The 14,239-nt window shown below is 47.0% G+C and overlaps 1 protein-coding gene across 1 annotated transcript in view; it reads right to left on the bottom strand.

Moving 5' to 3' along the window:
* The window catches only part of LOC149371748 (uncharacterized), an 85,284-nt gene that overhangs the window by 36,567 nt on the left and 34,478 nt on the right, over positions 1-14,239 (bottom strand). The gene's annotated exons all lie outside the window — the stretch shown is intronic.

Raw genomic sequence — 14,239 nt, 5'->3', positions numbered from 1 at the left:
ACCAACCATACCGCGCCATAACTAACCAAGACGACACGTGCACCCTCGAACAAGACCTAAACGCTATCTCACTTTGGTGTTAAACATGGCCCATGCCTTTAAACACGACTAAATGTAAAGTCATGACATTTTCCCGCCTTCGCAACCAGATTAAGACTACCTACTACCTCAACTCTACACCCGTTGCCTACACATCATCATACAAATATCTTGGCCTGCACATGACACCATCGCTATCATGGATAACACATATTGAAACCATTTGCTCCGAAGCCTCACGCGTTCTCGGCTACATGCGGCGTAGTCTCTCCGACTCATCCTCAGACATTAAAAAGCTAGCATATCACATTCGTCAGACCAAAGCTTGAATACGCATCAGCCATCTGGAACCCGTCGCAATCATACCTCGCCACTAACCTCGAAGCCATTCAAAACCGTGCAGAACGATTTATCACCTCGAACTACTCAAGAAATTTCAGCGTCACCTCAATGAAAAGAGACCTCGACTTGCCGTCCCTCGCATCACGCCGCATCATATCTCGTTTGTGCCTTCTTCACGCATTCTATTATCACCCACGGTCCAGACATGAGCTACTCACAACACCACTACGAAGATCTTCCCGTTTAAGCCACAGCCAGTCTCTAGCACGAATTTCCACCCGCACCCTTGCAATGAGTAGCTCATTTTTCCCTCATGCAATAGTCTTATGGAATTCCTTACCCGAAAACATAGCCGAATGCACAGACAGAAAACAATTCCGTAATAAGCTAAAACTTCAGCCATCCTGAATAGACGGTCCCCTTTGTACTCTTTTGTTACTTAGTTTAGTTGTATTTCTGCGCCTTAGCGTAATTTTGTTTCTCTTCCGCTTGCTTGGTTGCTGTTATTTGACTTAGATGTATGTCTGCATTTTTTACTGTATTTTTTCTTGCTTTTCTTTTTGCTTGCCTTCATTGTATTTTGTATTTTGCTCTTCACATTTTTCCACGTTCAAGATTTTTTTACATCATGTTAATTCGCCTCCCCTTATGTAATGCCCTCGAGCCCTTAAGGAGAAAATAAATGAAATAAATTAAATGAAAAAGTACGACTGGGATCTGTTTGTAACTCACACTTCCGAAAGCTCTATTTACGATTCATTTGTTGAAACTTTCACACAGTTGTTAGAGTCCTGTAAAAAAACTATAACCATAAAACAAAGAAAGGCTGATTGTTCGTGGATTAACAACGACGTTATATCGGCTAATGCAGAAAAGGAAATGGCTTGGGCCCGTTGTAGGCGTTCGCTTACGAACACTGAATTGAGGGCACTGTACAGGTCTGCCCGCAACAGGGCAAATGCATTACTCCGATCAAAAAGACGTCAATATTTCCAGGCAAGGTTCGTGGCGTCGAAAGGGAAGCCAGCTAGGTCCTGGGATGTTGTTAATCGCTTACGTGGCTGTGCACCTAGGAACGTAGCTGATTCCATTGCGCGCAACTTTAAGGCGTTATCTCTGGCACTTGCTGATGAGCTCAATGCTTTTTTTTTTCGGCTGCTGGTCTGGCTGCGCATTCAAAAGTACGCAGTCTACCATCTTGCAGCTTGCTATCGGTGCTTGACTCAGCATTTCTGCCACCTTGCACTCAAGACGACCTACGTTGCATTCTTTCTGGCTTTAGCAGGTGGAAGTCCCCAGGGTGGGACGGCATCTCAGTCGATACGCTTATCAGAAATTTTGAACGAATAAAGCATGTTCTGCTCGCGATTATCAATGGCATAATTTCCACCCAAATAGTGCCTGAGGGCTTGAAGAAGGCGATGGCTTTCCCTATCCATAGGAATGGAGTAAAAAATAAAGTTGAAAATTATCGTGGCATTTCGATCCTACAATGCATTGCGCTTATTTGAGAAAAACACTTTTCGATGGTAATGATCAGTTTTCTTGAAGCTCATGACGTGTTCTGTGGTAATCAGTTCGGGTTTATTAAGGGTCGTGGTACGCAGAACGCGCTTGATGAACTATGTGATTTTCTAAACAGCTCCAGTGAAGAAAATGAATTTGCTTTGCTTTTTTTGGGATGTTTCCAAGGCGTCTGACTCTGTTAATCATGATGTGTTGTCAGATAAACTCCACAGTTATGGGTATAGAGGCCCTTTCTGTCTTTTCTTGTTAATTATCTATACAATCGTTCACAGCTCGTTGTATTAGGTAAATATAGAAGTGGCCTGCAGCAGATTATATCCGGTGTTCCTCAAGGATCTATACTTGCACCTACTTTGTTTAATTTATATGTCAATGATTTGAGCTCTGTCTGCAAATTGAGCCGTTTTTCAATACGCTGATGACACGCTCTTAGTTGCTAGACACAAGGACTCTAAGATAGCATTATCTTTTATTCAACACGACAGCGAGTTAGTTATGGAATGGTTCAGCAACAACTTAATTAATGTTAACAATAAAAGGATGAAATTAGTATTTTTTCGGAATTATTGAAAGGTTTAAAGGGAATTCCTAATTATGTGTCAATTCGTTTGCACAGACCAAACTGTGCTCATTGCAAATGTCCATGAATCATGTCTGCGTGAACGGTCAAATACTTAAGAGTATTCTTCGATTCCGGCATGTCTTGGAATACCTATTTGTGTTTTGTCTGTTCTCAGCTCCGGAAAGTTGCCTTTTTGCAGCAATCTGTAAAGACCCTTTGCCCTATGTATGTACGCAAGCTAATATTATACGCCTTAGCCTACAGTGTTTCACGCTATGGTATTTGCTGCTCTTATTTCTGCACTGTTTTTTTTTTTTTTGCGGAAGAAGGTCAACAGCATACTGAAATCCACCCTTAAATCAGTATTAAATGGTAGGTCACGAGATGAAGATAGTACCGTTTTCGAACTTTCACATATGCCCGACTTTTCTCATCTATTTTCTGAAACATTAGTTTTTAAACACATCTGGACAAATGATTTTGTACATCATAGTTCCTGTTAAAGATCTGCGAAGTCGCGACCGTTTTCTCGTGCCTAGAGTGCGAACCCGTTATGGCGAGCGTCTTCGAAAACATTATGTTCCTTCTGTTCTTAACCACTTACCCAAAGAAATATTTTCTGCTAATTCCGCAAAGATAGTGAAAGCTTGTCCTGTGAAATTACGTTGTTAGTTCCAGTATTCTGTTTTCATGCTATGTTTTCACATGTTTTTGTTTTCTCTCCTATTGTGTGTATTTTTGCGTTTTCTCTTTTCGAATCCATTTTTTTCTTCTCACATCCTTTCTTTTATGAGCTGTTTTGCACTTGTCTGCTCGGTGCATGACTTATATGCCGTCTGCTGCCGGGCACTGCCACTCAAGCCTTCTGAGGCTTTGGCAGCCCCGCAATTGTACTGGAAAGAGGAAATAAAAAATATTTTATTATTGGCAAACTGGTCGAGCAAGGACGAAGCTACGGCTTCGAATTTAAAGAACAGTTCTCGTGAATTGAACAGCAGAGGGCTAGGCGCCGAGAAGCGAGAAATGCAGAACACGCTTGGCGCAAGCAAGAATCCTAACACGAAAGTCGTATGAGAGATGAGGAGTTGGAGAGGCAAATAGAAAATTCAAAATACGAATGGCTTCGCTTTGAAAGGGAATGGGAGGTGTTCTTGAGGCGAGAACCCGCGAGTGCCTCTGAAACGGACTCCAGGTCTGGGTCGGAAAAGAGGGGTGCGGTACATGGAAACAAAATGAACCCTCACAAAGTTATGCCTATTTTCAATGAACAGCGCGATGACCTCGATGCCTCTTTGATGCGTTTTGAGCGTGAGGCACAGAGCTAAGGTTGGTCACGGGACGAACGGTCCACTTATTTGAGCGGCGAGGCGCTGAGCGCTTTAGTCGAATGGCTGCGCCTGATTGTACGAGCTACGACAAGTTAAACCAATAATGCTGCGATTTCAGTTGACGGAGGAAGGATCCAGAGAGAAGTTCATGGGAGCATCGCCCATGAATGGGAAAACGTGCTCCCAGTTTGTGACTCGACTAAGGAACTTCCTCGAGCGCTGGGTAGAGCCTTCCAGCACTAAGAAGGAATATAAGGCTTTATTTGAGCTGATGGTTGAGGACCAGTTCCTTTCAAGCTGCTCGGCACCACTGGAACTCCTTCATAAAAAGAAAAAGAACCCTACCCTTGCCAAGCCTTAGGTGCCAGCGCAGTGGACGAGGAGATTGGGTCCGCCGAAAGAGAGCAGGAAGCAGTTATGATTTGAATTTTCATCGCCTTTCTGGACGCTCATGGCTCGAACATTTTGCACAAAGGATCTAACGGTCCTTTCGACGTACTGCGCTTGCTTATTTGAAATCTCCAAACCTGGTGAGGGGCTTTTTCAAGAACTCCCAGAACTTCCGGCACACTTTTCTCCCTGGCCGCGGCATTTATTTATTTCTCCGACTGAGGACTTTACTGCTACCACGGTAATAGAAAAATAGCAATTGCACAGGCAATGACATGAAGTGGAGTGACAAATCTGTGTTGATTGGAGGCGCGTAGGTAGGAGAAGCATTTTTGCTTTGGGTGCGTGGAGGTGCTCAGGAGCCTCCTGTGGTGGAGTCACCTCCGCGCACCCACCGGCATCTCCCACCTATGAGCCTCCACCCAAAGCCCACCAATCCCCACCCACCAGAAGCCCACGCAGCAGCGGAACGAAAAATCGACGGCGAAATGAAATTAAAAAGAAGGCGACCAATGCAAAAGCAAAATGCACTATTAACAGTGCTAATGGAGACTTGTCGCACCACATCGTATGATCGCCTGCGCAGTTATTGCTTATTTATGTATTTTCCTGGAGGACCAAAGGGCGTCCCTCACCTCAGTTTTCCTCGATGGGAAATCTATCTGCGAGAGAGAGAATTCCGCCTTGTGCGGTAAAACCCGTTGTGGCCCCTTTTCTGAAGAAGAAAAAGTGAAGTACACGCTTCAAGCGAAAATTATATACACAAATTATCATAGTAAAGCAACCATTCGGCTTTCAGAAAAACAAGTTATCAGAGGCAGCACTACTTTGAATAAAAGAACAAATTTTTGCACAACATAAAAAACAAAGCATTAACTCTAGGTATATTCCTCGATTTTAGAAAAGCCTTCAATAGCGCACAGCATGACCAGCATGACATACCCTTAAGAAAACTTCCGCATTATGGTATCCGGGGCATAGCTTGCACCCTCCTTAGGAATTATTTAACTTGCCACTTACAATATACTGTAATAAATTGTGTATGCTCAGGGAATAACGATGTGTCATACGGAGTGCGACAAGCGTCCATCCTCGGGCCGGTATTATTTCTGATTAACATAAATGATATTTTAAACATGCTGGGTGTTTCACATTTGGTTTTGTATGCGAACGACACCGAGGCGGTTATTTTTTTTTTCGGGAATGAATTTAGATACACTGTTTAGGAAGGTGAACAACTGGATGTTTGGTTTAACCTCATGGCTAGAAAGTAACCGCCTGACACTAAACGTAAAGGCAAATTTTATGCGGCTCCGCTCTAAAGGTACAACAACGCATTCAATTCCATTTTTAGAATTTCATGCTGTGGGCATAAAACAATTTCCGACTACATGATTCCTAGGTATTATTTCCATGAAAATCTCTTATGGAATACACACATCGAAGCACTTAAAACTGACATATCTCGAGCATTAGGCATCTTAAACAGACTTAGGTTGTGGGGTTGTAAAGGGGGAGATAATCACGTTCTCCCCTTTTAAGCGCGACTGACACAGTTCAAAACCGCGCGGACCCCACCCCGTGGTCGCGAGCGCTACCGAGCGCACGCCGACCACGGAGGGCCGTGCTCTGCGGGAACAAAGGAACGACACACTGGCTGACACAAACAAGGCATTTATTGCTATAACAACAATAACGCCAGCTAGCAACAAAATACACTGAGGAATCGAGGATGCCCGACTCACCAGCACGGTTACGAGCGAACGTTCGCCCACGCTAGGGCAAAGGGAAGCTCCGAGGCCCGACGGGACGGGGTGACGGGAGCAAGTTCCGACCCCGAGGTGCCCGCGGCGAACGGAGCGGCTCGCGAAACGTCCGCGAGCTTCCCGGTCCCAAGCGTGGGCGAACGTTCGCTTGTAACCGTGCTAGTGAGTCGGACATCCTCGATTCCTCAGTGTATTTTGTTGCTAGCTGGCGTTATTGTTGTTATAGCAATAAATGCCTTGTTTGTGTCAGCCAGTGTATCGTTCCTTTGTTCCCTCAGAGCAAGGCCCGCCGTGGTCGCCGTGCGCTCGGTAGCGTACGCGACCACGGGGTGGGGTCCGCGCGGTTTTAAATTGGGTCAGCCGCGGTTAAACGGGGAGAACGTGTTTAACCCCCCATTATTCAACCCCACAAGGTGCTATGTACAGCTTACTCTAAAACGACAGGTATACTACTCTCTTATACATTCATGTCTTAGCTATTGCTCGCTTGTGTGGCTAGCCACGACGAAAGTAAATTTAGATTCCCTATGGTCGATCCAAAAAAACAGCAATACGTGCTATCGGTAATATGAAGCTGTCCCATAGCTGTGTGCCGATCCTTAAATTGTATGGAATACTCGAACTACTTAAATTCTACAAATACAGACTAAGTCTTGAAGTTTATCGCCAACAGCAGAAAGATAAAATTCCTTTCGAAACAAAATGCCAGGAAAAAAGGAGCGCATACGAGTTAAGAAAGAACATTACAACCAAGCCCCGTGCTCGAAACAACTACAAATATGACCCATTAAGCTATCAGATATAGGATTTAGCAAACCGCTATCCTATCATTCAAGAACAGTTAACCAATATTCGCTAATTAAATAAACTAAACAAAATGTTCAAGGAATTGTTCTTACAGGAAGATCACCACTTTCGAATGACCAACCATTTGTTTTCCTGTGTCAAGTTCAATTATGTTGTATGTATTGTGAGCCTTCTTCATCGTCTTGACCTCCAAGCATCATCTTCTTTCACTTGTACATACCATCGTCTTCTTCTACGCATCATCTTCTTTCACTTGGACGGAAAATCATCATTCCGGGGCTCCGCCGGTGGCTCGTGCCTCGGGTTCGTCGGTAGAATAAACGCCGGACACGGCCGTCTGCCTCAAGCGTCTTGCCGTCTCGGTCTAGCTTGCCTTCACAAGTGGTGGAGGTGAAACTCGATCCCCTTGCTGCCTTCTACCCTGCCTCTCGTTGGAGTTGCAATCCGGTCGCCGTTTCGGCCCTACCACCATCGTCATGTCAACCGAAGAACACCCCGACCCTGCTGGACCCTCTCCATCGACTACACCTGCGCCGCCTCCTCCGACCACGCCCACCAGGCAACGTGATCCGCCTATGTTCGCTGGTCGTTGAGACGAAGACGCGGATGACTGGCTCGACACCTATGAACGCTGAAATGCCTATAACCGGTGGGACAACGCTTTAAAATCCTCAACCTTTCTTTCTACCTCCTTGAGGTTGCCCGAAACTGGTTCATAAATCGCGAACCCCACACTACCAATTGGCCTACCTTCAAACAGCACTTCCGTCAGTATTTTGCCGACCAGGCTGCTCGGACTGAGGTCGCGAAGAAAAAGCTCGCTTCCCGCATTCAAGGTCCGGATGAATCTTATGCGTCTTACATAGAAGACATACTAGCGCTTTGCCGGCGTTTTAGTCCCACCATGCCGGAAAGTGAACGCGTGCACCACATCCTGAAAGGAATCAATTTTTTGGCTTTCAACACCCTACTTGCCCAAAATCCATCAAGTGTTCATTCCATTATTTCCACCTGCCAACGCCTCGACCAGCTGCAATCCTCTCGATTGCAGCCCGGCCTCGCACAGCCCGGCCTCGCTCTGCCCGGCCTTGCTACCACCCAAACCTTTGCTGGCCTCGATCTGCGCACACTGATTCGATCGATCATCCGCGAAGAGCTCCAAGTTCTCGGCCCTTTCTGCCGCCACGGGTGTGATCATCCTCCCGCACCTTCGAATGACACCGGTCTCCGCAACATCATTAAAGAAGAGTTGGCCACAATCTGCCACCCTCCACCGCCATCTGCCGCATCCGACCCACCTGCCCCCTCCCCCCCCCCCCCCCCCCCGAGCTCCAACTTACGCTCAAGTCGCCGCATCATCCCCTCCCTTTATGCTCCCACCCCCACCGGCTCCGACATACAACCACATCAACGCCATGGCGACGCCTCCAACTCCGCCATCTTATTACGCACCTTGGCGTCCATCCCGACCAGTGTGCTACTACTGTGGTATCAGATGCCATATCTCCCGCTTCTGTCGTCGACGCCTTCAGGACGAACGCCGCGGTTACGCACCCTTCGAGAGTGAGCTACCCTCCACTTATTATCAGCGCCAAACTTCTTCCAGCCCTCCTCGCCGCTCCTCTTCGTCACAGATATCCTCGTCTGCACCAAGTGAGGCCTATGTTTCCCGACGCCGGTCTCCATCTCCATATCGCCGCCCAGTGTCCCCACTCCGACCTGCAACCGTTCTCCCTGGCGCCCGTTCGGAAAACTAAGCGATGCAGTTTCCGGAGGTGAAACTGCACTTTGCGAACTCATTAAAAGTCCTCCAGATCGCCCGTCCAATATGATTGCTTTAGCTGAAGGCTTACCGGTCGAAGCTTTGATTGCCACAGGGGCTGCAATTTCTGTTATTCACGCTGATTTGTGCTACCGTTTGCGGAAAGTGACGACTCCATACGATGGGCCTGAACTTCGTGGAGCAAATAATGTTACGCTGCGCCCTTTCGCGAAGTACACTGTGCGCGTTGTTATCGACGGTGTCCGCCATCATAAGTAGTTTGCTGTGCTCTCCCCTTGTGCGCATCTGATGATTTTTGGATGGGATTTCTTGTCTGGAGCTTCAGCTTTAATACCTTGTGGTGCCCGTGTCATCCATATGACAGACAGTGATTTTTCATCTGATTTTTCTGACCGACCTCATCCGCTCATTGCCGCAGCTGATACTGTTTTGCCTCCTCAGAGCGAACAACTCCTTTCCGTTGTTTCTGACCGCATCACAGATGGGGACGTACTCATCACACCATCTCATCGTCATTTTGCACGCGGAATCGCCTTCCCGTCAAGCCTTGTACGGTTCTGGAGCGGCTCCACGATCGTAGCGGCCATGAACACTTCACGTGAATCCCTCGTGTTGCCTAAAGGAACGTCACTCCCATGCGTAGTGGATACCTAGCCTTTGTCCCTGATGGTGCTCACCACCCCTCTGCCTCAACATCCCGTGTCCTCAGACGTCACTCTTACTTCCCTATCCAAGACAATCAATCCGGACCTCACGCCGCATCAACGTCAGGCATTGCTCACCTTGCTTCGCAATCACCAAGCCATTTTTGATGCTACTTCCCCACCGCTGGGACGGACTACTCTTGCCCACCACCGCATCTTCACCGAGGGGAACTCGATAGTACGGCGACGGCCTTATCGGGTTTCTCTCTCCGAATGAAAGGTCATTGAAGAAAATGTGCAGGATATGCTCCACCGAATTATCATTCGTCCCTCAACAAGCCCGCGGTCGTCTCCAGTAGTGTTAGTTAAAAAAAGGACGGATCGGTACGATTTTGTGTTGACTACCGTGCACTCAACAAAATTACCCGCAAAGATGTCTACCCGATGCCACGGATTGATGACGCCCTTGACTCTCTCCAAGGTGCCGAATTATTTCTCGACCTTGGACCTCCGCTCAGGCTACTGGCAAATACCCATGCACGAGGACGACAGAGAAAAAAACCGCTTTCGCCACTCCCGATGGACTTTACGAATTTAATGTTATGCCCTTCGGCCTCTGCAACGCACCAGCCACATTTGTAAGAATGATCGATACTGTCCTTCGTGGCCTGAAGTGGAAAACCTATTTATGTTATTTGGACGACATTGTTATATTTTCTTCAACTTTTAACGACCATCTCACGCGCCTCAATGAAGTTCTCACGTGCCTCGCTTCAGCAGGCCTTCAGCTCAACACCAAGAAGTGCCACTTTGCACACAAAGAAATTACCACTTTGGGGCCTCTAGTTAGCCACGACGGCATTCGTCCAGACCCTGACAAAATCACCGCGGTTCTAAACTTTCCTAGTCCTCAACGTACTGCATATTTGCGCAGTTTTCTTGGCCTGGCGTCCTATTTCCGGCGTTTTATTCGGAATTTCGCAACTATTGCAGCCCCACTTCATGAACTGCTTAAAGCGCGCAGCACTTTCGCGTGGAATGACCAGTGTGACACCGCTTTTAACAACCTCAAGCAAGCCCTGACTTCGGATCCTACCCTTGCCCACTTCAATGACACCGCTCCAACCATCCTGCATACTGATTGATGCCAGTGGTCACGGTCTCGGCGCTGTACTTCTGCAGCGCGACGCAACTTCGCGTGAGAGTGTGATTGCGTACGCCAGCCGGACCCTGACTACAGCTGAGAAAAATTACATAATTACTGAGCAGGAATGTCTTGCAGTCGTCTGGGCAGTTCAAAAATTCCGCCCTTACCTATACGGTCGCCACTTCACAGTTGTGACCGATCACCATGCCCTGTGCTGGTTGTCTTCGCTCAAAAATTTGACCGGCCGCCTTGGCCGAGGGATTCTGCGCCTCCAAGAGTACAACTTCGACATCACTTATAAATCGGGTCGCCAACACCAAGACGCCGACGCCCTTTCTCGCTGCCCACTTTCGGAACCCGCCGGCTGTTTTTCTACGCAACGCCTTTCCTTTTCTGTGCACAGTCGACCCTCTCTCCTTTCGACGCACATCAAAGCAGTTTCTTTCGACGACTCTGACACCAAACACGCTCTCCGCTCGCAGCAACTAGCCGACGCCTACTGTCGCCCCATCATCGACCGCCTTGTCGGCGCTTCGACCTCACCCAATGCTAGGCTCCGCCGACAGCTGCGCAGCTTCAAGGTCGAAGATGGCATCCTCCGCCGCTACGTATATTGCCCTGATGGAACCCGCTGGCTCCCAGTCGTGCCGCGAGTGCTTCGCCGCCATATCTTAGAGGCTCTCCACGATGACCCCACTGCCGGTCACCTAGGTTTTCACAAAACCTACGACCGCATAAAGAGACGTTTCTTTTGGCCTGGCCTGTCCACCAGCGTCGCTAAATACGTCGCTTCCTGCCCCCTGTGCCAGCGTAGCAAACGACCGACTTCTCCACCCGCTGGCCTCCTACAACCCCTTCCCTGTCCTGCCACGCCATTCGAAGTCGTCGGCATCGATTTATATGGTCCCCTGCCTCTCTCCGATCGAGGAAATCATTGGATCATCACAGCTGTCGACCACCTCACGCGCTATGCTGAGACAAGCACCCGTGCCCACTGGCTCAGTTCAGGAGGTCGCAACTTTCTTCTTGCGATATATTGTATTGCGGCATGGTGCTCCTTGGGTGCTCCTAAGCGATCGCGGGAAGACCTTCTTATCGACAGTCGTTGCCGACGTTCTCCACGCCTCATCCACCCTTCACAAGACAACCTCAAGCTACCATCCTCACCCTGTCGGATATGATCTCCATGTACGTGACACCGGATCATCGAAATTGGGACACTATTCTCCCGTTCGTCACATTCGCTTATAATACTGCAGTACAGCGCACAACCGGTTACTCTCCGTTTTTCCTCGTTTACGGCCGCCCTCCCACCACAATTCTCGACAGTTCTTTCTTCTCTACGCCCGAGTATTCCTCAGCGTCCGTGCCTGCCCAGTTCGTCTCCCATGTGGCCAGATGCCGTCACCTTGCTCGCCTCAACACTGAAGCCTGCCAGGAAGATCGCAAGAGTCGATACGATTCTACTCATTGTGTGGTCCATTTCCGTCCTGGTGACGAAGTTCTCCTTTACACACCACTGCGCACCCCTCGCCTTAGTGACAAATTTCACCACCGCTCCCTTGGTCCCTATACGGTCATCAACCAGACTTCTCCAGTCAATTACTCAGTCACACCTGTTGTTCCCCCAGCCGATCGACGCCACTGCGGTACTGAAATTGTCCATGTTTCCCGTCTGAAGCCGTTTGTGCGCCGCGGTACATCGGTTCCAAACAGCGGCCAGGATGGCCGCTTCCGACCCCCCGGGAAGATTGTGTGAGCCTTCTTCATCGTCTTGACCTCCATGCATCATCTTGCACTTGTACATACCATCGTCATCTTCTACGCATCATCTTCTTTCACTTGGACGGAAAATCATCATCCCGGGGCTCCGCCGGTGGCTCGTGCCTCGGGTTCGTCGGTAGAATAAACGCCGGACACGGCCGTCTGCCTCAAGCATCTTGCCGTCTCGGTCTAGCTTGTCTTCACAGTATTTATGTTAAATACCTTCTGTAATCCATGATTTCAAACAGCATTGTATGCCTGATATTGTTTTTGTGTCTGTAGTGATTTTCGCCCTGCAAAAATAAAAAGAAAAGATTTCTTCTCAGCTTTGCTCAGTTTTTAAAGTGGTATTTATGTTGTTTTGATCTTTGCTTGAGCGTCGGCCGCTGTTTGCCCTGGGAGGCGTGATTTCGTAAGGCAGTTTCTTGTCTTTTGTCGGATCCCCCAAGAGAATAGTCGCGTATAATTGTCCTGAATAAATAAATATATGAAATATATAAAAATAGGTTGCTTATAGATTTCCGGAAAGGCTTTATTTAATTCCATCAAACATGACTGCTTACTACAAAATTAGGGGGGTTGCTTTAGGTTCAGTTCAGAGCTATCTTAGAAATAGATATCAGTGCACAGCAGTAAACCAGGCGAGATCTGATATTGGTATTATTACTTGTGGGATTCCACAAGGGACCATACTCGGGCCATAATTATTCCTTCTCTTCAATTAGGATATTGTAAACTTACCTCTAATTCCAGAAATAATTTTATAAGCTGATGACAATAACATATTTTTCGCAGTATCAGCTTTTATAAACCTTGAGCGACAAACGAACTGTTGGCTAGGTAAACTATTGGTATGGCTTAGCACAAATCAGTTAGCACTGAACACGAAAAAACTAAATACGGCCTCTTTCAACCAAAAATAAAGTGTTCAAGACATTTTTATTGACTTGAAGGATGAGTAAATTGAGCACTTTAAGTCAAACTAGTTCCTTGAAGTAGTTTCTAGGAGCACTTAAACTGGCCCAGACATGCAGCAAAAAAATCCGTACTGATAACTCAAGAATGATCGCAGTCATCTATATAATAAAAAGCTCTGTTACTATTCTGGCTAAAGAAAATATTATTTGCGCTTTTATTCACTCACGTTTACACTACTCTGAGCTTGTATGGGGCACAACTAAGAAAACAAATCTAGAGAAACTACGTGTATTACAAAAAAAAGTCTTATGCGAAATAGCTAATGTACCGCGCATAGCACTGTGTGCATTTTTAAAAAACACAGGACCCTTGTTATCACGGATATCAGGTATATGGAGCTAGCAATAGTTCTATACTCTCAAATGAGGCAGAATCCTTCGACGTTCTCAGAGAAATGTTTAAAAAAAACACCTATATAACCTGCAACATTCCTCATATAACAAAAAAAACGCGCATAAATCATGGAACACAAATATTTTCGCGTCAGAACCCCGATTTCTCGAAAAATAACGACACCGTCATGAACATTATTATAAACCATGGTTCAGTGCAAGTATTTAATACAAACATAAACACCTACCTTCTGTCGACGCAACCTTGGTCAATTTTTTTGGGATGTGCTAAGTATACACTCAAATTATATGCTCTGCATGAAAATGTCTTTTATACTGCTATTTTTGTTTTTGTATTCACTATTTCACAACATGTCATTTTTTATAGATAAGTGCACCTTGCTGTATTTATTTTTTTTATTTGTCTTACTGTTCTATTAAAAATTGTTTCATGGTGATGATACTAATACTGATTACGATACAATGCTGTTGAGTGCTGTGTGTGGGGAGGGGGCCGACACTCAGACAGGCATTCTTTTTTTTCCTCTTTGTCTGCCTCCTAGAAAAACATTGCCTGAATAATGTGCTTTGACTTTGCCTGTGAGGCTTACACAGTGGGGTAATTTGAAAACTCCTGCTCAAAACCATCGAACCCTGGCAAGCCGAATACCATGCCGGGGGACGGCTTGTACCCATATGAGGAAAGCGGTGGGCGCCCTGCCAGCAGTATAGGAGTCGAACCCATCGCCTCCCGAAGCAGAAGATGGGTGCTCCACCAACGGCCACGGCTAAGAGGGAGTTAGTTACATGTAATATTTATGAGCAAGCTG

This window comes from Amblyomma mixtum, chromosome 1 (assembly GCF_055824585.1).
Source record: "Amblyomma mixtum isolate Tamu chromosome 1, ASM5582458v1, whole genome shotgun sequence".
NCBI classification, from domain to species: Eukaryota; Metazoa; Arthropoda; class Arachnida; order Ixodida; family Ixodidae; genus Amblyomma; species Amblyomma mixtum.
This window is presented reverse-complemented; position numbering and strand designations above follow the sequence as displayed.